This window comes from Anser brachyrhynchus (genome assembly GCF_964034855.1).
Source record: "Anser brachyrhynchus genome assembly, chromosome: 24".
Lineage (NCBI taxonomy): Eukaryota > Metazoa > Chordata > Aves > Anseriformes > Anatidae > Anser > Anser brachyrhynchus.
The window spans coordinates 6905390-6927471 of record NC_137717.1 but is presented as its reverse complement, the minus strand read 5'-3'; the positions used below and the strand labels follow the sequence as shown (position 1 = coordinate 6927471).

Sequence of the window (22082 nt, the reverse complement as noted above, 5' to 3'; positions counted from 1 at the left end):
CCTGCCCGGGATGAATCCCCGGGGCCAGGAGAGCGAAAGGAGAGGGAGAGGATTTCTTACTGTAACATACGGCTGCAAGTCTTTCTCCCCTGTTTGTTTCAGAGACTAATTAGGTCAATGTTGCCCTTCTAGGTTCAGCCTCGAAACCTGAGGCCGGCCTGTGCTCCAGTTTGCAGGATCCTGGCAGACAGGGGTGCGGGTGGGACCGCAGGGCTGGGGGAGCTGGCTGTGGCTTCGCACAGGGTGCTCGGTGCTTTTGCCCTTTGATGCTTGCCTGATTTCTTTTCAGCCCCAGCCTCGTGGCAGAAGGATGCCACCACATCCTCAGCCTCATGCTGGCAAATTTACTGGAAAGCAAAATAGGCAGGACTTTAAAAAAATAAAAATAAAATTGCAGCTATTATTGCAGCTATTTACAAGCCAGTGCAAATAATACTGCACGGAACAGAACCTGCTTTTGCCACCTCCCTGCCAGGAGTGTCCAGAGTTCACAAGGCTGTTTTCAGCTACAGTATCTTTCACCAATGAGTTTTTCATTGATCCATATTTCTCTCACAGCATGGATATTCTAGGAAAGTTTTTAGGGGTCACCTCCAGAAATCCGCTCTTTTGTGGCATTTCACCTCCGTGTTTGCTCTCAGTTCTGAAACACTGAGCTACCATGTAAAGCAGCATGCCAAGAAATGCAGCATAACCAGGGCAAGCCAGAAAGGGGTCAGCATGGAAAAGAGATGGAAAAGATCTATCACCACTCATCACCACCACTCCCAGGAGTTCCTCATAAAGAAAAGGATGAAATCAAGATATAACTTATCCTGAACATGATTCATAATTTTATTTGACAGCATTATAGAAGCAGAAGCCCCATGTCCTTGGGTACCAAGGTATGAAGCCGCTTGCAGAGGGAAGAAGAGAGGAAATTCCTTCTTACAGGGATTATTACACCACTCAACCCTGTGAAATCCTGGCTGCTCAGGACCACAGCAGAGAGCAGAACTGGTCAGCTACCAGACAAAGATTTGATACAATCTGTCAGTTCCTATATCCCCAACCATATTATTAAAAGACTGGGATGGCAGTGACTCCCAGACCTGTTCTGGTGAGGGACAAGCACGTGCCTGACAGACCGGCAGCTCCAAGCAGCCCCATTTGGGAGGCCGTAAGATGCAGAAGGTGACAACCCTTTGGGCAGGTGTAGAACAACCCTGCTTCTCGGGCAGAAGGAACTGAATGCTGGTACCACCAGGCTAAATCACCACTGCAACTGAATCCTGGTCGTCCATCTCCTCGCCGTGCCTCTGGCACACACAGGGGCACACGTGTGCAGGCGTGCACTTCCTCTTCCCGCTCTGCAGAAGCTGGTAAGGGGGTCACCTTGTGGCACCAGAAAGCTCCTCCTGTATGACAGCTATTCCCGGAGCAGCTCAGCGGCCGTTCAGCCGTCTCGGATGTTGGGGTTGTGCTGTCATCATCTCCTTCTTTATCAGGTCAGCCTCAGGGGACTAATGGAGGATGATTCCTGTAACAGGCTCATGCCTTTGCCAGGCTTGCTGAGTGCTGTCAGAGCATCTCCATGCAAATGACCTGGGAAGCTGGCAGTGTCCCTTTGACTTTTCCAGATCAAAGGCGGTTGCTTTAGAAACGAGGAGGTGGCTTTCCTCCCAGGCAGCTTGGTTTTGTTGGCAGCTGGTGAGAAGTAGAGCACAGGTGCTGTCAAAGCTTGCGGAGCCAACGCAGGAGCCCTTTGGATCCCTGCCAGCCGAGTCAGCTCAGCCTGCGCGCAGGTTGACGGCTCTCTGAGCAGCAGTGCATGTCCTCTCGTCATCTCCGTCACCCTGAGGTGACGGCAGGTGGTACCATAATGTAATGCATTCTCTGCCATCCTGCTCCTCCAGGCCAACTCCATGCTCAGTTCCGCTCCTCGCTTTCTGCTGTGCTGCACGTTGCCCCAGGGCTAATGGCAACAGCCACTGCTCCTTCCATGAGAAGGGAGAGGTGGGAGAAGGAAGGCAGGACGTGCCCTTCACGGCAGGGCCTTTCCTTCACTTGGCTCTTCTTTTTTACTCCCTTTCTCTCCGGACTTTTGAATCCTGAATATCTTCCTCTCCAGGCTGGCAGTGGGAGGTGACGATGCGAGGGCAGATTCCTCCTCACCCACAGCCTGGCTCAGCCCCCAGGACCCGCACGTGCCGCTGGATCCTCCCTGCACCCACCTCGTGTCCAGCGTATTGCCAGGACTCGCAGTGCTATGAATCTGATCCAGCAGCTCTGAGGTGAGATGTGCGTGCCAGGGCTCTGCTGCTCTGCCTTGCCCCCATCGTTGGAGGAGCAAGTCTGGTTCCCTCGTGGCAAGAGCAGATCCCCAGGGACAAGGCTGGCCCCCCCAGGGGCCTGCATGGTTGCTCTCTCCCCTCTTTGCTCCAGGCAGGACCTGCAGGTCTGTCCTGCAGCAGTACCCAGCGAGTCACCTGCAGGGATCTCCCCCTTTCCCTTCTACATGCCCATGGCCAGAAATCCTCTTTTCACCCTTCCTTCCTTTGTACTTGTGCCCTGTCAGTGAGTGTGCGGCAGGAAAGGCAGCAGGCACAAGCCAGAAACCCTAGAGGAACCTAATGAGATGGGTGCTGATCACTCCAGCACTCATATACCTCGCCTATGTCCAGATTTGCCTTGATGTTATCAGCAAGCGCCCCGACAGCCCCACCTGGTTGTGCTGGCAGAGAACCAGCAGGTGCCACACCAGTGGCAATGCTGATCAACCCCGGGAGCAGGGCAGTAGAGATCCAGCGCTGGGGAGAGCTGTGGTTGCAGCTGCTAGTGATTTCTGTGAAAGGGCTACAAGTTGTAATCACCACTGCTCAGTAAGCATCTTTGTTCCAAAAAAAGCCAGACTGTATTTGATGGCAAGTGCCTGCAAAATTTGAGGAAAGATCACACTGCGGCTTTTGGAGACTGGATTATTAAAAATAAATCCTAGACTAAAATATAGATGCTCTAGTCTGTATGCAAAAATGATTTATATTGTGCCTTTGAGACTTTGATATTCTTAAATCTCCTTGGAAACTTGCATGCCATCTGCGTGGAGAAAACAAATCATACTATGCCATTACACAGCTCTTGGTGTGGTCAGGCTGGGGCTAAGCCACCCTGCTTTGCTCCATAAGTACTTCTCCCCAGGTATCCCAGGGGAAGGGCCCCAAAACTCAGGCATGTGTGCCTGCCTCCGAGGGGAGCAGCTGCTGGACGAGCCAACAGAGCGAGGTGACATTGCTACCGGAGACAGAGCTCCCTAGTCTACTGATGAGGAAGTGCAAGTAACACTTCAGTTCCATACAAATCTCACATGATAGTGGAATGGGCAGCACAGGCTGTGCTGGTGCCTCACCTTTCCAGAGCCTTTGGCAAGAAATCCTAGACAGTCCTGGCCCAAGGCGGTGTCCTCTGTCTTGTTTTTCATGTGCTCATTACCAGGACAGCAAGATGAGCCAGGAGGCTCACCCTGTCTCAACATTTACCACGCTTTCTGCATAGCTTGGTGGATTTGCAGCAGATTAACTCCAGTACTTAGCCGTGCCATCGCTGAGGACGTTGCTGGAAGGAAGCGATTACACCGAGAACTGCAGCCATCACGTCCCACAGCTTCCAGCCGGGCCTGACCCCTCTGTGCTGCTGGTGGTTCGCTCCTCTGAAAATGCTGCCCGTGGCCAAGGCTGCAGAGGTGGGGTTTGTAGGTGAACAGATATACACAACTGAGGAAACACAGACCAGAGGTAATAAAGTTATCACAAAGCTCCCCGGAGCACTGCAAGACAGCCAGAGGGAAGGGGAGGCTCTCCCCACATCCCCAGCACGTTCCGGCTCATGGATGCACACCAGGAGCCATCCCATGTGCAGTGTCCTATCTGAGCGAGGACCAAGGCTGAGATCCAGGTCCCCTGGGCACCTCCTCACCCTTTCGTGACTCCCCAAACCCCTCCAGGTAGAGACTCAGGACTGCAGTACCACTGTTTCAAATCTCATCCACTCACCCGTGCTACTTTTCATCTGGTGATGATTTGTTTAGCCTGTCCCCAGCAAGTGACCCGTGAGGCTTCTAGCAGTGTTTATGCTATCACTGATTAGTGAATAGCTGTGTGACCCGCTGGGAAAATCTAAGTCAAGTCCTTGTCTAGCTGCTGACCCATGTAAACACCAAGAATTACTGCTCCGACTGGAGTGATACAGGTCTGAGGTCAGAGGATTAAGCCACGGGGAGCGAGGGCTGCTTTACTTCTCAGTGACAGCATCTACACAAAGGTTTAGTGACTTCCACTCACAGGCACTAACGTCCCCGCTCTGGCTAACTCAGCTTTCCTGAGCCTCAGGAGACAAGCCTGGAGCATCCGTCTGTTTGATCTGCTCAACTTGTGGGCCTGGGAAACCAGCAAAGAGTGCAAAGAAAACAAAGAGGTCAGAGAAGAAGCAAAGTGAGAAAACAAATGCAAAGAAAGGAGAGGTTCTCTCTTCACCAGACGCGGAAGGCACCTCTTGCAGTGAATGCTGCTTTTGGCGTGACCAGAAACAATAGGGCAGAGGCATCTCCCACCCCAGCACTTGTCCTGTAGCAGCAAGAGTCCCTGGAGCAGGAGTGAGCACAGTGTGACCACTGGGAGCAGACAGTAAAAGAGCAGCCAAGCACCAGCAGCCTCCACGATGAACTTTGTGTGACAATTCTGCTTTCCCCAGGCCAGCAAGGCCACAAGAGCTGCGTCTGCCTCGGGTTTCTACTCAGTTCTCTTGACTGCTCAGTTTTAGCACGAGCTGTGCCTCTGGCTGTACCTTGCCTCCTTTGCATGCTTGGAAGAAATCATTCTAGCAAATGGGCGTTCATCACTCTCCAGGTTATCCTCGGTGCCTCAGCAAATACCCAAGCTGCACATGCAAATTGAGATCTCTCTCAGAGGTGATGTTGCATCAGGGACACAACGAGAAACAATCTCTGCTGTCCCTGTTCCCGCTCCAGTTGCTCCTCTTGAGCGGCACAGGTAAAAGGAGAGAATCGCTTTTGATGTTCCTCAGCAAAAGGGTGACCGGGGCATGTGAAAGGCTGCGGTGACCCAAACCTCGTGGATACAGAGCAGGAGAGGGGCAGCAGGTAAAGTGCTGCGTCTGGACTGATGGCAGGGGTGCAGGATCCACTTTAGGATCCAGTGGATCTTCACTGTATCTACTGAGGCTGTGGGGCACCAGCTGCTCCGCATCCCCGTGTCCAGAGGGCCGTGGTTTCTGGTGCCTCCTCCCAGGCACAGTTCTGGTAACAGAGTTTTGATGCAGAGTCCCCTGCCCAGGAGAGGTGTTGGGTTGGTTTATACTTGTAGCTGTGGAGTTATGTGGAATGGGAGACACGGATCACAAATACGGGCGTTTTCAGCAGGAATTAACGTTTTCTGAAGAAGTCTCCTCCTCAGTTCTCCCTGACTGCACTGGGAGCCAGTTGCTGTGACAAAGCTGCTCCTGGCACAGTGCCTTGGACAAAGGTGGGTGTGGATTTACTGGGACTTGAGTGACGTTAATAACAGAGGGTGCTCCCGAAACAGCAGTTTCATTTGTATCTTCTAGCTCCTTACAAACGGAGGTCTCATTCCCCAGGGCAGCATGTAACCCCGTGCACCCACAACAGGAATAGTGCCATCTCCCGCACACAGCTCTGGCTCCTGGTCACCCAAACCTCCAGCCCCTACCCATATCCAGGGGTTAAAACCATGTTTTCTGATCTGTCCCACTCTCATCTGCATTGTAAGCTGATCACCCACAACAATTGTCTCCTACGTAGTGGAAATCCATCCTTCACGCACTCCATTGGCCGTATCTCATGCTTGCTGCCTTACCTTGGCTTAGATAATTTCGTAGCTTTCACTGATCAGGGTCACTCATAAATTTAAACATGAGTTAAAAGTTGTCAGCTGTTTTGCCTGATCACTACATGCACATGGTTCTGTTTCGGTTCAAGAGAAACCAGCAATTTCCTTGACTAAAAGTTATTTGGGAAAACTGTGGCTTACAGAAATTAGTCTTGCAGCACTCCCAGCTCTAACTGCTCTGAGACCTGCTTTACGCCTTAGTATCACATCCCTTTGTTATTCACCTAAGCACTCCATAGCTAATTGCAGAGCTCACACTTTTTCTTGGCTAGCTAGCTTCCTGCTGCTTCATGATTCATTACTTGTAAATGAGTCCCTGTGGTTCCCCCAGCAAAGCTCATTCCCAGCAACACAGAAATCCTCACATCTGTCCTTCGGCAGAGCTTTCGCTGTTAAAGCATGTGCCTGCTGCCAGGGGAATCTGCTGCTGAGGTGCAGGTAGTAGCTGCAATTTGAAGAACTGCTTCATCTTCATGTAAAAACAACTTCTTTTTTCTTTTTTTTTTCTTTTTTTTTTGAGGTCCAAAAGTTTCTATTGACTCTGGGTCTATGAAGTGAGTTTCCTGATGTGCAACAGCTCCAGGGCAGGGCCCCAAGTCACCTCCAGGCACAGGATTACACAAGGACCACTGGAATAAGACCTACAGACAGACAGTGCAGGCACATTGCCCCACGATCTCCACACCAGCCCACTCATGTCCAGTGTAGGTCCAAGCCCAAAATAGTTCCCCTTGATCAAACTACCTTGACCAAACAAACAAAACATAGTTCCCCTTCACCAAACAAACACTACCAGTGCCCAGGGACATCCTCATAGTATCCCCGGGAGCAGTCATTTCAGCTGGGTACTTAAGCATCACCTCTGAACAAGAGCAATGATTTGTGATTGCCTGAAACAGACAGAGCACGTCCATTTCAGATTGGAAAAACCAATTTTGCAGTTTGCAATGTAACCCTTAAATTTGTGTTCCTCCCAGAACAGATGAAGCTCCACGACTGTGTCCAGGAAGCTCCTTCCACCACATTCTGAGTGGCAAAAGCCTCATTAGGACTCATATCCTGCAAGCAGGACGAACCCCTCCAACTGTTGCAGTGGCTGATGTCCTGTTCCCCTCAGAAGGCCTCGGTTTAATTTTCTGAAGAACATGATTCAGTTAGGGTAAGGGGCACACACTCTGTACTGTAATTTTTAAGACCTCTTGGAGACCATAGCCACAAATCAGTGCAAAGCCGGACTCCTTGGATCAGCTTCCCTGAGCTCATCTCAGTCTGCATGGAGGTGAATTTTGAGGCATATGCACAAAGCAAATCACCTTAAGGAAGCTCCTCCTGAGCAATTGGACCTTGCACTGAAACTGTGAGCATGGGGCACGCCCAGCACTGGCAGAGCAGCAGCCAAGCCAGCCAGGCACAGGGAACGTGCAGGCAGGAGAGTGCCTGCCTTGAGAGGGTGAGAATTGAGACTTACAAGCATTGCAGAAACAGTCACATCCTTCTAGAAGAGCGCTTGCTGTTTCACAGCTGGCATTCAGCAAGTGTTGCATGTCCTCAGCCTTCACGATCAGGGCAACGTTGTCACGGGGAGTTAGTCCACCCACGAACCCACAGCCAGGAGCCACTCAAGTTTATGGCTCCATGTCCTCCCAGGCTTGGTGCCTGTGGTCTTGCCAAAACTCCCTCAAATGAGCTGATTTCTGATTCTTGACAGAGGCGCTCATCTGCACCAACACGAGGGCCATGACTGCCAACCTGCAAGAGAGCATCCGTCGTGCTGGGATGTCAACAGAGTGCCTTGTGTGCGTGTGTGCCATCATGGCTCGTTGCTGTATAGTCAGCAGCAGACAGCATGGGTAACTCTAAAAGCTCCTGGAAAGAAAAGAAGGAGGAATGTATGTTTCCAGTGAACATTGTCACAGGGCACGAGTAATTTTCTCCTAGTCGCTGCGTTAGGACTGCTCCTGCCTAATTCACCACCTCCCAGCAACAAGTGAAGATTAAGGGTCAGTCAGTAGTTTGCAACCCAACTCGGACAGTCATCTGGGGGATTCTCCTTCTTCTTGGGGGAGCACTTTGAAACATCCTGCCTAACAAAAGGGTATGCACAGCTCTGTTGCTGAATACCATGGGAATGGACCTTTTAAGCAGCCACTTCTCCAGGGCTGACAGCGAGCAAATCAGTCCCTTACGCTCACAGCTGTGCCCCATTCCTAGATGGATGTGGAAAAACTGCTTCCCCCTGGAGTGGGTCCCAGGCAGCAGGCTGGCAGTGGCAGGAGTCTTCTTCTCTGGAACAGCATCCTTCTCCTTTGTAGTCAGATAATAACAATGATTTCAATTTTGTTTCACTTTCTTCCTTGTCACCAACATTTCTTTTGTCCCTTTCTCCCTTTACAAATGGTAATTTCCATCTTTGTCTCAGCTGTAGCTGTTTCAGTGCTTTGTCTTTTGCCAACTGAAATAAAATCCTCCTTGATAGGCAGATCTTAGAAAATTAACATCATGCTGCAATTTGGAACGAGCACAGCTGAAGCAGCTGCCTGGCTGAACAGAGAGACAACAACAGGACTGTTAGCTCGGAAAGCACCTCCGACCCAAAAGAGCTTTGCAAACTTCATGCTGCATAATACCTGTATTCACCAGGGTGGCATTACTTTGTCATTTGAAGCAAGAAGAAATAACTAGGGACAGAGAGTTAGGCAAGTTAGGCCGGGTTTTGTATTCATTTTGAATTTGCATCAGCTGGGACAAGAACCGGGAACTACGGCCCACCAGCCTCACCTCGGTGCCTGGAAAGGTCATAAAGCGTGTCCTCTAAGGGGTCCTTATCCAGACCAGTGAGGGATGAGGAAGCAGCCAGAAGCAGTCAGAACAGGTTTACCAAGGGCAAATAGTGGTCAGGCAACTTCATTGCCTTCTATGACTAAATAACTGACTATAGACAAGGTGAACATAGTAGATGCAATATGTCTTAACTTCATTAAAGCTTTTGGTGCTGTGTCCTGCTGAAGTCTCGTCTGGAAGGCGACGCAGTGCAGGCTGGGCAAACCTACACTGAGGTGGCTGAAAACTGGCCGGCCCACCAGGCTTAATGGTGATCAGCGATGGACTGATACCTGTCTGGTGGGCAGTGAGGAGTGAGTGTCCCCAGGGTAACACTGGGGTTTACATCAGTCAACATCTGGAAAATGACACAGAGAACACCCTCACCAAAAGCACACATGATACAAAATCAGGGTGTGCGGCTGATGCATAAATGAGACAATGTCTTTTCACAGGGACCTTGGAAACTGGGGGTCCGGTCAAACACAAGCCTCGTGAGCTGACTATGGAGAAATGCAAAGTCCAGCAGATGGGGCAGAATAATCCCGCACATTAGTCCAGTCTGGGACAGACCTGGCTGAGCAGCAGCCTGTCTGGGTGTTGGAGTGGACACAAGGCTCAAAGCAACCCATAGCAGTGCGCCCTCACTGCAATTATTTGAGCCACTGTGCTACCGTGGTGGCAACGTGGACAGCAGATCAGATGGAGGACAGTTACTATCCCTTTCCTCAGCTCTGCTGAGGCCACACCTGAAATTCTGCATCTGGCACTGAGCTCCCACATCAAGAGGGATGTGGGGAAACTGGAGAGGGGCAGTAAAGGGGGACCAGGATGGTCAGGGGCTTGGGGCACAGGACCTACAGGGAGAGAGCGATAGCTGGGCTGCATTAGTCCAGCAGCAAGGGTAAGGGGCAATCTGATGGCAATCTGGAGATACTTGAAGGGCAGTTACAAAACAGAGCTAAATCCTTGTGCTGGTGACAGACGACATACCAAGGGGAAATATTCCACTTAAACTTTTCAACTGGAATAGGGATAAAGTCAGAGCTACCACAGAAAATTAATACTTTTGTCAGTCTTAGGTCCTTCCTGAACTATGAACTGTAGAAGGCTGCAGCATTCTGGAGTTGTGTGTGTTCATACACCTGCCTGGGTGTCTTCTGTTCTTCACTATGTGAGACAGGATCTTAGCAAGATGTGATCCAGCACAACTCCATAGCTATAACAAAGAGTCTGCTCAGCTGGGGACTGTGGTCAGAGAGCTCCTGTGCACCCAACAGGCACAATAAATCCAGAGTTGCTTGCTGCTGGCTGGGCACGTGGCTGGGATCACTGGGCTCCTTGGCCATCCACCCTCTGCCATCCATAGGCACCTGTGGACTTTTTGCTCATCCTGTAGCTGAACATGCTCTGAGCAGGGGGATGAAACAGAGACCTCCTGAAGCCAGCTCCCAGGGTTATTTCTGCTGATACATTCCCTCGGCCTTCTCTGTTCCTCCTGGAGGGGCTCTGCCCTTCCCTGGTAGGCTCAGGTTGGGTCTGTGTGTAATATCCCTGTCAGTAACAGCCTGAATTAATAGTAATTCACCTGGCACGGCTTTTCATCAATGGATCTCAAGGTCTTTTAAAGGGTGTTGCTAAAACAAACCAATCAAACAACAACAACAACAGACAGGCTTTGCCACTGTGAAAGACAGAGAAGGGAAATGACAGTCATCAGGCAAAACAGGCCAGGCCCCAGGCGTCCTGGCTTCTGGGCCAGCTGCACCCCTGCATCCAGATCTGCATGGTGGCCTGCAGCCTAGATCCCTGCGTCTGCCTGAAGTTGACCCTCCTACGAATTTATTCGGCTGGAGCAGGTGGTTGTGATGACACATCCTTGTCATCTGATTGTTTATTATTTGGCACATTAAAAGTTATGATGTCCATAATTGCAATGTTAAGTGGTTGGGCTTGGAAACAAAGTCAGATAGATACATTTTGTTACTTTTGCTCTGCTTTTATGAGACTGTCAGTCTGATTTTCTTGGGAGACAGGATTGCAAAAGAGCTGGAACAGATCAGTCTGACGAGAAGTTTCTTCAGTTTAAGTACAGAATAGCAAGGAAATGCCACTTCCATTGCCTCTGAACCTGCCACAATTCAATGGGATCTCCCTTACTTTGTTTTTTGCATGGAACATTGGACAGTTATGCCCTACGTGCCTTCTCACAGGTGGCTCATGAGTTTGTAGATTTCTCTATCCTTCTCAGTACCTCTTTTCGAGGAAGATGGGTTTGGGTCTGCTCTGGGCTCCTCAGGTGGAAGACACCCCAGACCTTTGATCATTTTTATTGCACTTCTTTGCAACTTTCCTAGTTCTAGAGTATTCTTCCTTGTTATTATCTGGCCACCCACGAGTGTAGCACAGTACCCAGTTGGGACCTGGTTGTGTGCCACAGCTTGAAAGGTTGGTGACATCTGGGACTCAGGGGCAGAGAGATGCACCGCAGAGTGAGGACAGGGTCACATTCGTGCACATTCCCTCCGGGGGAAGCTGGGCAAGTTAAGCTTAAAGCATAGCCACAACAGAAATGATGCAGACCTAGAGGGAGGGTAGGCAGCAACCACTGAACATGGAAAAAGTTTGTGCCAGCAACGTGTCCTGCCTCTTTCAGCTCCCCGGGCGCAGTCCAACAGCTCATTTTCTCCCACAGCCATTCCACTTGGTCTAAGAAGGCACCTCCCGTCCTCTGCTCTTTGCAGACATTTCTGCCCTCCAGAGGCAGAATGCAGGAAGCACTTTCCAGCTCGGCACAGAGCTTCTGAGAAAGCGTGATTCTGGTTTCAAATCTTCATTTCAAACCTTTGCATTGCTGTGAATATATGTAAATAATTAGACGTACTCTTTCCTTGAAAATAGATCATCTGCATGTCTTTGCTTCGTTGACTGCATTTTTCATAAAGTCTTGTACTTCAGGTATCCAGAAAAGTTTTCATTATTTTTTGTTGGGAAAAAGCCCCAAACCTGTGTGTCAGATCAAGGCCCTTGCACAGCAAAGCTGGCAAGTATAGAGGATGAAGCCTGGGGAGCAAAGGACCCAGCAGCTTGTGTGTAGGGTCTGCACTGAAAGTGCCGGGGGTGAGCCGTGGAGAAAACAGAGTCCTGGAGCAGACAGATGTGCAGCCACGCTTTTCTGTTTTCATACCAACAAGTACATGTCACAACTGGTTCCAAATACATTCACGTTAGTCAGAAGTGAAGAAGTGAAATATTGACAGGGAGAGTTATCTGGAATGTCTTTCACTAAGTTCAGACATTGGGGGGTTGGGGCCTTGTCTTTCTGCAAATCCATCATCTCAGCCAGCATTTGCTGAGAATAAATTTCCTGATGTGTGATTGACTTTTGGAGAATCTCTTGGACTCCTTCAGGGACTCCATTCAGGTTCATTGTCTGTCCATCAAGAATCCATCTCTCATTTGTGTAGATTTGTCTTTTTCCTCTAAATAATGGAGTTCCTCACCACACTGGAAATGCGCTGCACACCTCTTTGGTGATCCACCCTAGTATGTCACTGGCCTACTGCCCACTCCTTGAATGACTCCTTGAGAAGTGAAACGGTAGGCAGATGAGTGCCTGTACTTCAGCAGGGAAGGGACATCATTCATTACACCTCATCTTTAGATCGATTTGTGAATTGGCAAACACATCTGATACAATGGTGTGACCGAGTTAACGACTGCGATCAGACGCAACGGTATAGCTTTGTGTGATGACGTGTTTAAGATGACTGATCTCATGTTTGGGAAGTAATTCCTGCTGGAAGGCTGACGCAATGACTGTTGATGTTGATGGGCTTAGTAGCAGCCACGTACTTCCTTGGTACATGGTTTTGTCAGCCAAGAGCTGTGGAAAACTAGGTGTCCTGCCAGTGCTGAGAGAAGTACTGTGGCAGCCCACGAAGCAGGATGGAAGGATACTCCTTCATGTTGATGTATGGGCGGTTAAAAGGACAGTATGTGGATTTGGCCTAGCCAGGGGTTCAGATCCTTCGGAACAACATTGCTGGCTGACCATCCAACACAAGCGAGCAGAGTTTATATAATGGCTGATCAAATCATCTTGTTGTCAAGTACAGGCAAGACTGGCACACATCTCTCTGAATATCACCTTTCCAGTCCTGAGGTTGCCTTTCATCCTCCAACGACTAAAGTGCAGTCCCCTCCCTGGACTCCGCAGCTGCACAGGACTGGCACCAGCTCCCCCCTGCCACCAGGGAGGACAGCAGTGTGTGCGGTACTGCACACCGGGACCAAACCTTACTGCAAGAGGTCCATGCTGTACAGGAGAACATGCTCCTTACTCAGGGAACACAGAGCTGTGTTCCCCTCTGTAGAAAGGTGGAAATAGAGAAAAAAATTTACAGTACCAAGATGTATGCGGAGTCATGGGAGTAGCCCACTAATGTCTATCCAAGGGGATGTCTGTCAGTCCAATTTACTCTGCCGAGAAATTTCTATAAATGTTGTCAGAGAGGTAAATGTCTCAAAGACCCTAACTTCATGTAAATACAAAAACCAACAGCTGTGCACACTGTAGTGGAGGACTTTGCATTCTGCTGGGCAACAGTCAGCAGGCCAACCAGGACGCTTACCCTCGTTGTCTGTGCAGCCCTATGTCAGGGTATGTGCACTCACCCTCGTTGCTCAGGTATTGCACGTGTTGCCTCGGGACAGCCACAGCACGAGCTCACTGACCTACTCAGTGGGTGAATTATGGTGGGTGAGGGGTGGCCGTAGCACAGTGGATGGGCTCAGGGGCCCTGGGCAGGGCATGGTGGTCCTGCAGTGGTACAGGAGACAGGGCAGAGAGCTGAGGGAATTGTGTTTGGGCACCTGGAGGAACAGGGGTGCTGTGGCATGGTCTGGGGTCATGGGTAGAGCCACGTGGTCACGGAAGGACGAGGGTCTTATTTCAATTAAATGTAGTCAGGGCCATAGCACTGAAACCTGGAAAAAAATAGGCTTTTCAGTTCCTATAATTGTGAAACAACCTGATTTGTCTTGAAATATGGAGACAGAAAAATCAGTATTGCCATTAAGCTCCAGTGATACTCAGGGGCCTCATGCAATCTCAGGTTCTCATTACTTAGAGGTTGTGCCAACGTGGAATAGTGGAGATGAAGATGCACGGCTTCACCTTTGAGACTTGGTGAGAAGTTCAGTCTCACTCTCAGTAGCTAAGAGCAAAAGTCCTCTGTCGCTCCATTAGAAATTGTTGAGGCCAAAACCTGAGCTGAGACTCACAGAAACTCTTTTCAGGTATTCATTTATCACTTTGCTGGAGAAAAAATATTTTTGGATCATTCACATTCAGACAGCTGGGAATGGTATCTGAACCCGTAGCAAGAGCAGCAAGACTGCTAGTAGGACAAGACTTGCTAGTAGTAAGACTTGCAAGTAGTAAGAGCAGCAAGTTCTGCTAGTAGGACAACACAACTGTGGGTACAAAAAGCCTATTAGCAACTTGAATAATGTAAAGTCTACATGGACAGGAACATACTTCATTCATACTAATAAAACACCCATGGTGTCAGCTCAAAGAAATCTTTATCTTAAACAGACAAGTTACCAAGGCAGAGACCCGGTAAGATCCAAGTGTTTGCTCCTCTATTCAGCTTCCTTGGAGTACATTATTTATAATTTAGGGATGACGAAAGACAAGGAAAGAAAGATTTTAAAATTGCTTGGAACAACATTCTGCAGTTGTATACTAGTCTACTAGACTAAAAGTGTATATATATAAGTGTATATATAAGTATACGTAAGTATATATGTTGTATATAGTCTACGAGACTATAAAAGTCTAGTAAAGGAAAGAAAGTGCAGACCTGCTTCTGCCCCCTCAACCCATGATTATCCCATTATCTTTTTCCCCTTCACACCGATTTGAATGAAACCAGAATAAGCCCCTAAGGTTTTGAGATAATCCCTTAAAGTTTTTGGTTTTACATGTTATAGCTCAGGAAGTCAAATTTAATCAAAGTGCAGTTATTACCTTGCAGCTGCATTACACATTACAGCTACAATTTGCACAAATGCACTAAACAAAGCTAGAAATCTCTCTGGGTATCGTATCCTTTTGAGAACAAAAGCTAAACATCTTCCTGGGATACTAAGACAAATGCCAGAATCAGATCTAATAAAAAGCACAATCAGCTGCAGCTGCAAAACTAGCACACGAAGAAAAAAAAGACTTTTCAGCAGTTCTGCTTCCCAAGTGAACTTTCTCCCTTGAGCTGCAGGCAACACAACACAGTTAAGCCATTAAGCAAGCACTGTGAGAATAAAAGGGACACTGAAAGTCTTGCAAAAAGGACTATCTCTGAGGTTTCCAGCACCTACCACTTCAGGATTTCAGTGGAGGTCGATGGTATTTAGTTGTTTAAAGGACCGCATCCAAATGCACTGGAGGGCTCTGGCTCTGGGAAGCTGACTGATTATGTTGTGGTAACCAGCAGAATGCCTTAATTAATTCCTCAATTAAATCCTCAATTAACGTATCAGATGTAGGACAGGCTGAGCTGGACAAGGCAGTTGATGCCTCAGCAGAATCCTTTGCCATGCTGGAAGGAATGTGGAAATAATTCAGGATTAAAATTCCTCTGGCCCATCCAGATTGCCCCTCTGCAAACACAGCGGGATTGCAGCCCTGGGGTGACGGCAGGGACAAAAGCTTGCTCTCTGATCTGCTGTTGTGGCACATCTCCTTCTCACTACTGGACTCTTAAGACCACGCTCATCCTTATGCTAGAGAGATCAAGAGAGAGAGATCAAATAAAAATGCCAACTGTTTCACCATGGGGTGAATATTGCTGAGTTTACGCTCCCAATACTCTGGCCACCTGGCTTGGCCATTTGCAAGACCGCTTGCTGTTCCATTTCTCCTAAAACAAAGGCGACGAATAGCACTCATTTATATCTGAAAACAACCCAGGTGTGCTTGTGCAGAGCTTTCCTCTGTTCCTGACCCAGTTTCTTCTGCTCTTCCTGGCTGAAACAAATAAATCTTGTTACCCCTACATGCTCAGTCAGTATATCACAGGTTGTATAGCTTGCAGCTGTTCTCACCGTATCTGTGCAGAGGTGTGGGTAGCTCAGCATGCAGGTGTTGTCTGTCTTTTCACACCTTCATTTCCTTTGAGCTCTTTATTCTTCTGTGTCTTTCATAATGTTGGACTCTTCTCAGCAAGGATTCAAGTTTATAACCTGCTCACACATAACAGCCTGCCTTATCTGCAGGCATGGAGTTGAGTTTGCAGGAATGTTTAACAAAATGAGCTGGAAGTATTAGTGTGACTGCAGCTCAGCAGGAAAGCACACTAAAATCCTTAGACTGAACTTGAGGGTTTCTTCTATAATGACTCATTTTGTGCAGGGAAATGTTATAAATTTAGGCAGAAATTAGTAGCTCAAGTATGTGAATATTTCTTCATTGACAGTTAAGCAAAAACAGTATAAAAATTAGCTGTGAAGTGGCCTCTAAATGAAAAACCCACTTACAGCTACATCAGCCAGTAGGAATAGAGTGTAAATGGTTTTATTTCAAGGAAGCAGAGAGTTGTATTTCTGGAGTTTTGACTGAATTAGATAGAAGTTCAAATTATCTGAGAACGGAATTAACTGAAAGTCACTGTATTTCTCACACTTTTCATACAGATGAATAACCCAATCATGTAAAATCTCACAGAGTACTTACAGCAGGATTTTGCTCCCTTTAAGACTATATGAACAAGGAATGATGCGTCCTGTTCCATGCAGTCCACTTTGAGAGATTTCACACTCCTTACATGATACACTAATTACCAACCAACAAAGGTAGCATATATGCATTCAGAAAGGAATTGAAATCCCTCAACTTCTTGCCTCTTCTAAATTAGAAACTAAAGGGTAGAGAAAGAAGAGGAGGCCACTTGCAGAGTTAAGTTCAAAATGTTTGTGTCCCTAAAAATCAGTGTAAGAGAATGGAAGACATTTCAGACTGGCGTGTCTTTGAAATGACTACATTGTAGAGCAGCTATCATCCTTCACACTGGATAAAGAAATACCATCCTGATAGTGCCAAGCTCTTCATGGGGTCTTCTGCTCTGTTCTAATTTATATTCTAGTATACCTGCCACCCAACACCGCCAGATGTTTTGCAGATGCTCAGGATTTTAATAAGAAGGTGTTAGATCTGGTAGCCCAAACCCCATCCAGATCCTAAACAACCACAGCAGTTCTGCTGACATCCTATTCCTGTTACCAGCACGCAGCCAGAAATGCTGGTAGAGGCAAAGCCTTTTGTTAGAGTTCTTTGACTTTGGGCACTGACCACAAAAGCCCCAGCTGACACTGACCCCATGGATCTCCCACCTCAGTTGATTGCAGGATGCATCTCCAACCTGCAGTTGATCTGGGCAGAGCACAGAGGCTCAGCTGCTTCTGTGAGCTTTCCTTGCGAGCTCAGTTTCATTCCTGTAACAGTCCATTCAAGAATCTCCCAAGGGCAATCTTCCTGTCTTGGAGTTCAGTGCCAACATGAATTTCCTTCATTCTTTCTGGAGTCTTTCTTTCCTCTTTCCTTTCTCCTTACCTCTTTTCTCTTCCTGCCTGGCTTGCTTGGAAAAGATTTACAAAAGCATTACCGTGTGATCTAGTCTTTCTCAGCCAGTCATGCTGGCCTGAAAACTCTTCTGTCATTTGAATTCTCACACCCTCTGCTCATGCTGGTGTCCTCTCATGCCAGTTCCTCTGTTTCTTTTGCACTTTATCAGCAGAGCTCCTTCTGCATGCGCTGAGCTGTGCTCAGCTGTCCTCCAGCCAAGGTCAGGTCCCCACAGTTCGCACACATTGCTGTGTTAGTAGTATATTCTTCCCTGCTGACAATCACATATGCTCTGCTCCTAAAATGGAAGAAGGATGCTACTTTTTTTTCCACGTCAAAGGAACCTGAGGGAAAGTGACGCTTCGGTGAGAGTTTGTGTCATCTGTTCTCTGCACGAGAGAGAGATCCTGTCAGATTTATGTTGTGGACTGAAACACGGACATCTGATCTCACCCCTAAACTCTGCCAGAAATCTTATACGACTTTCAGCAAAGTCTCTGCCAGAAATCTTACTTGACTTTCAGCAAAAGTTTGAGTGTCTTCATCCCTAGATCGCCATCTTCAAAGAGGCAGGCCACAAAATTTTGGGAGAATCCAACTTTCTCCCAGTGCTGCTTGACTGATACCCTGAAAAGTATTTCTTATACATTGACACCTGTTTGCAGCTCTAAACCTTTCCCTACACTGCTGGGAAAAAGCAGCTCCTTGGATAGAGCTGAATCCTGCACTGAGGTGAGACTACTCCCAGAGGAATGGGAACTCTCGGTGTTCTCCAGTTAGCCAAAAATCGCCTTTGCTACCAGGCAGATAGTGAGGCAGGGAATTTAATCGTTACAATGCAAACATTGTCAGTACCAGTTTAAAGATGGGTACAGAAATAATGAAATATGCCACCAGAGCTTTAAATTAACTCTACGTGTGTTGTTTCCTGTGGTCAGTTGGGACCCTTACACAGCCATGTGTCTATTCTAGACATAGAATCATAGAATAATAGAACATCCAAGTCGGAAGGGACCCACAAGGATCATCGAGTCCAACTCCTAGGTCCCCAAAAGACCACCGCAAAAAAAAAATATTCAGACCACATGTCTGAGAGTGTTGTCCAAACACTTCTTGAACTTCGGCAGGCTCGGTGCCATGACCACTTCCCTGGGGATCCTGTTCCAGTGCCTGACCACCCTCTCAGTGAAGAACCTTTTCCTGATATCCAGCCTGACCCTCCCCTGTCCCAGCTCCGAGCCGTCCCCTCGGGTCCTGTCGCTGTCCCCAGAGAGCAGAGCTCAGCGCCTGCCCCCCGCTCCCCTCGTGAGGGAGCTGCAGGCCGCCATGAGGCCTCCCCTCGGCCTGCTCTGCTCTGGGCTGAACAAACCAAGGGACTTCAGCTGCTCCTCATATATCTTCCCCTCTAGACCCTTCACTGTCTTCGTGGCCCTCCTTTGGATACTCTCTCTTATATCTTTCTTATACTGTGGCACCCAAAACTGCACACAGTACTTGAGGTGAGGCCGCACCAGTGCAGAGCAGAGCAGGACGATCCCTTCCCTTGGGCAGCTAGCAGTGCTGTGCCTGGTGCAGCCCAGGGTATGGTTGGCCCTCAGCTGCCAAGGCACACTGCTGGCTCATGTCCAGCTTGCTCTTGACCAAAACCCCCAGATCCCTTTCTGCAGGGCTGCTCTCCAGTATCTCATCCCCAGGTCTGTATGTATAACCAGGGCTGCCCCTTCCCAGGTGCAGAATCCAGCACCTGCTCTTGTTAAACTTCATACTGTTGGTGATTGCCCAACTCTCTAATTTGTCTAGATCTCTCTGCAAGGCATCACCACCCTCATGAGAGTCAACAGCTCCACTCAATTTGGTATTATCTGCAAACTTGCTCAGAAAACCTTCAAGTCCTTCATCCAAATCGTTTATGAAAATATTGAAGAGGACTGGTCATAAAATGGAGCCCTGGGGAACCCTGCTAGTGACAGGTCACCAGCCTGACATAACCCCATTTACAAGAACCCTCTGGGCCCAATCCATCAGCCAATTGTTCACCCATCTTATTGTGCTTTTATCTAATTGTATTCTGGTCATTTTGTCCAGAAGAATACTGTGAAAGACAGTATCAAAAGCTTTACTGAAATCCAGAAAAAGGTGCTTCAGGAATCTCCTGGACTGCTTGTCTCAGCTGTGTGATATTCCCAGTTGAAATCTTGCACGTTGAAGTCCCCCATAAGGACAAGGGCGTGATGGTAGCTAAAAAGTTCTTAGGGGAACAATGAGCTGGGATATATTTCAATTCAAGGAAAAATGTTACAGAGAATTACACTTACTCTTTTCTCTGACTTTTCTATTGAGGTTATGAACTGTTTGGGAAAGAGGTGAGCTTTCAGCGTGTGCCTGCACAGTACCTCAAATCTTCCTTTGGGCCTTGGCACATTTGGCTAGTACAAACAGCAGACACTAAAATAAACGCCAGTCACAGTGTTTATGTATTGTACATTGCAAACAATGAGACCAAAGCCCGTTTTGCCTCTTGGCATGTCACCGCTTTGCTGAATGTTCCTGCCCTGCCATGCAGATACCATGCTTCAGGATTTCTAAAGCTGACTCTTCACTAAGCAATGACGTTATCTCCTGCAGCACTGAGCCCCTGTGTTCTGTGGCCAGCAATGACATTTTGTCCCCATGCAGAAGGGACCATCAAAGCAAATTCTGGTCATTATCAAATACCTGGACAGATGAGCTTTCCTGTACTCTATCACAATGGCAAGACATTCATGACTGACAAATGCACGAGTTGCAGGGATGGCTTGTGTTCACTTGTGGAACACCCTGCATCCCAGGGTGAAGACATCTCCACGGATCTCCTGGCAGATCTTTCACCTCTCATTACCAAGCCTCTTCTTCAAAATACCGTTCATTATCACAACAATGCCTGATGAGCCTGATGAGCATCTGTGAGATGATTTTAAAACAGCTACCTGTTGTTATTAGGAAGAAAGGAGACTGATTAGCCTCCTTAGACAATGAGAACAGAAGTAGTTACCTGATCTTCCCTGACAGCAGAGAAAATTTAACTAAAGTCTAGAAAAGACAAAACCAACAGTCAGTGCACCAAGATTTGGACATCGTCCTGAGAGGCATCAGAGAAATCTCAGAGATGGAAAGGTGACAGTATTAAAATGGCAGATATAAATGACTGTATGGAAATGGAACAGGCTAAAACCATTAAAGGCAAATGATTCGGGACAAAATGCAACCTGCATGTTGACTGGAGGTAGGAAGTCTCTTTTCTCTATACCGTTCTTTTTCTTGAATGACTCACTACAAAGCCCTTGTACCAGCTTTCCCCGGTCACTAATAGGCAACTTACTGAACTAGAGGACTGGCACATCTGTCACAGCATTTTGGATTATAAGGGAACTTAAATTGCATGGTTCACGTACAAGGACCAGCCAGCTCTCCTGGGAGCAGACGTCATTAAGTTTTGCTCAGTCATGCACGTAGAGAAGAAACTCTCGATAATCCTGCCTCTTGTCCTTGCACGCCCCTGTAATAGATTGCCTGGCAGCTGGCCTTACCTCTCTACCTCTCTAAAGTGCGTGAGCTGGAAACCCAGAACACTGAGGAGCCGAGTACACCCCTTAGGCTTCACACGTTCTGCCTGGTTCCTCTCAGACCACAAGCGTCCAGCAAAGCACTCGCCAGCCCCCCTCACAGAAGGGAACTTCATTTTTTCAAAGGAAAGCACAGCATTCTGTGTCTGTGAGTGGAACTTCTCTGTGCATTAAATCTGCTGCGAACACAACAGCCTGCAGACTGCGTCCTTGCCAGGCTGGCCAAAGAGTGACCAACAGCTCAATGAGCATCCATTGCCCCTTGAACAGCAATCTGGCTTTGGCAGATCTCAGTTTGCATATATAGGATATGCAAAGCTAATTGGAACAAGACAGTGCAGGATCAGGCACCCAGCTGGCCCGTCTCATGGGTGGAGCTAAAGCCTCATCTCTTTGTTTCTCCATGTAGGAAGGATGCAGGCTCAGAGAGAGAGAGCAAGGCACCAGCTGTCAGTACTGAAAACATGCAGCTTTAATGCCCTTTTAATTGTAGATCTCAAAAAATCATCTCTAAAGGGTCAGAGTTCTCAACCCTGTCTTACATGGGAGAAACTGAGGCACAGAATGGTGACACGACCCCTCCCACCCCAGGAGGCTGCTGCCGGGGTGAGGACGAGGAGCTGGTCTCAGCCCTGCACTCTGTCCAACGGCAGAAGAGGTTTCATCGTGCAGAGCTGAGAGCTTTAATCCCTAATGCATGCTGCCTTCTGCAGTCACAGAACTGTTCCTTCCCACCCGCACCCCTCTCTGGTGATGTGCCGCCCTCTTCTCAGAGAGTCCTGCTCGCTGCCACCTTCTTGTAAGGTCACGGTCCTCTCACCAAAGCACTTCTTTCCTAGCATGGACTAGCGAGAACTCAGCACCCCAGCGGGCTCACTCCTTGCTTCCCCGGAAAGATATTTCTCTTCTTCACGGAGAAAAAGAATTGGATAGGCAGAGGCTCGAAAGTGAAGAAATCCCACCTGAAATAACCAAGGAGGGATCTTACCAGGAACTTACCAGGAGGGATTACAGTTCCCCGGTCCCTGCAGGATGGAGGAAGCATGCAGACCCCTTGAGACCCAGGGTGCTGGCAGACGCTGCCTGCCCTTCGAGGACACGCGTGGTGCCCCGGCGCCTGGTGCCGAGGTAGCT

The 22082-nt window shown here is 48.3% G+C and overlaps 1 long non-coding RNA gene across 10 annotated transcripts in view; it reads right to left on the bottom strand.

The window, feature by feature from the left end:
* Nucleotides 1–22082, bottom strand: part of LOC308182372 — a 31395-nt gene extending 9313 nt beyond the window's left edge. For 5 of the 10 annotated variants that reach the window (XR_013941787.1, XR_013941788.1, XR_013941789.1 and 2 more), the window contains exons 1-2: nucleotides 21948–22082; nucleotides 7369–7766 (exon numbers count right to left, since the gene is read on the bottom strand). This is a non-coding gene — a long non-coding RNA (uncharacterized lncRNA). Of the gene's footprint in view, nucleotides 1–7368; nucleotides 13710–21947 lie in introns of all 10 variants that reach the window. The other 5 variants (XR_013941794.1, XR_013941795.1, XR_013941796.1 and 2 more) reach the window with 5 other exon arrangements.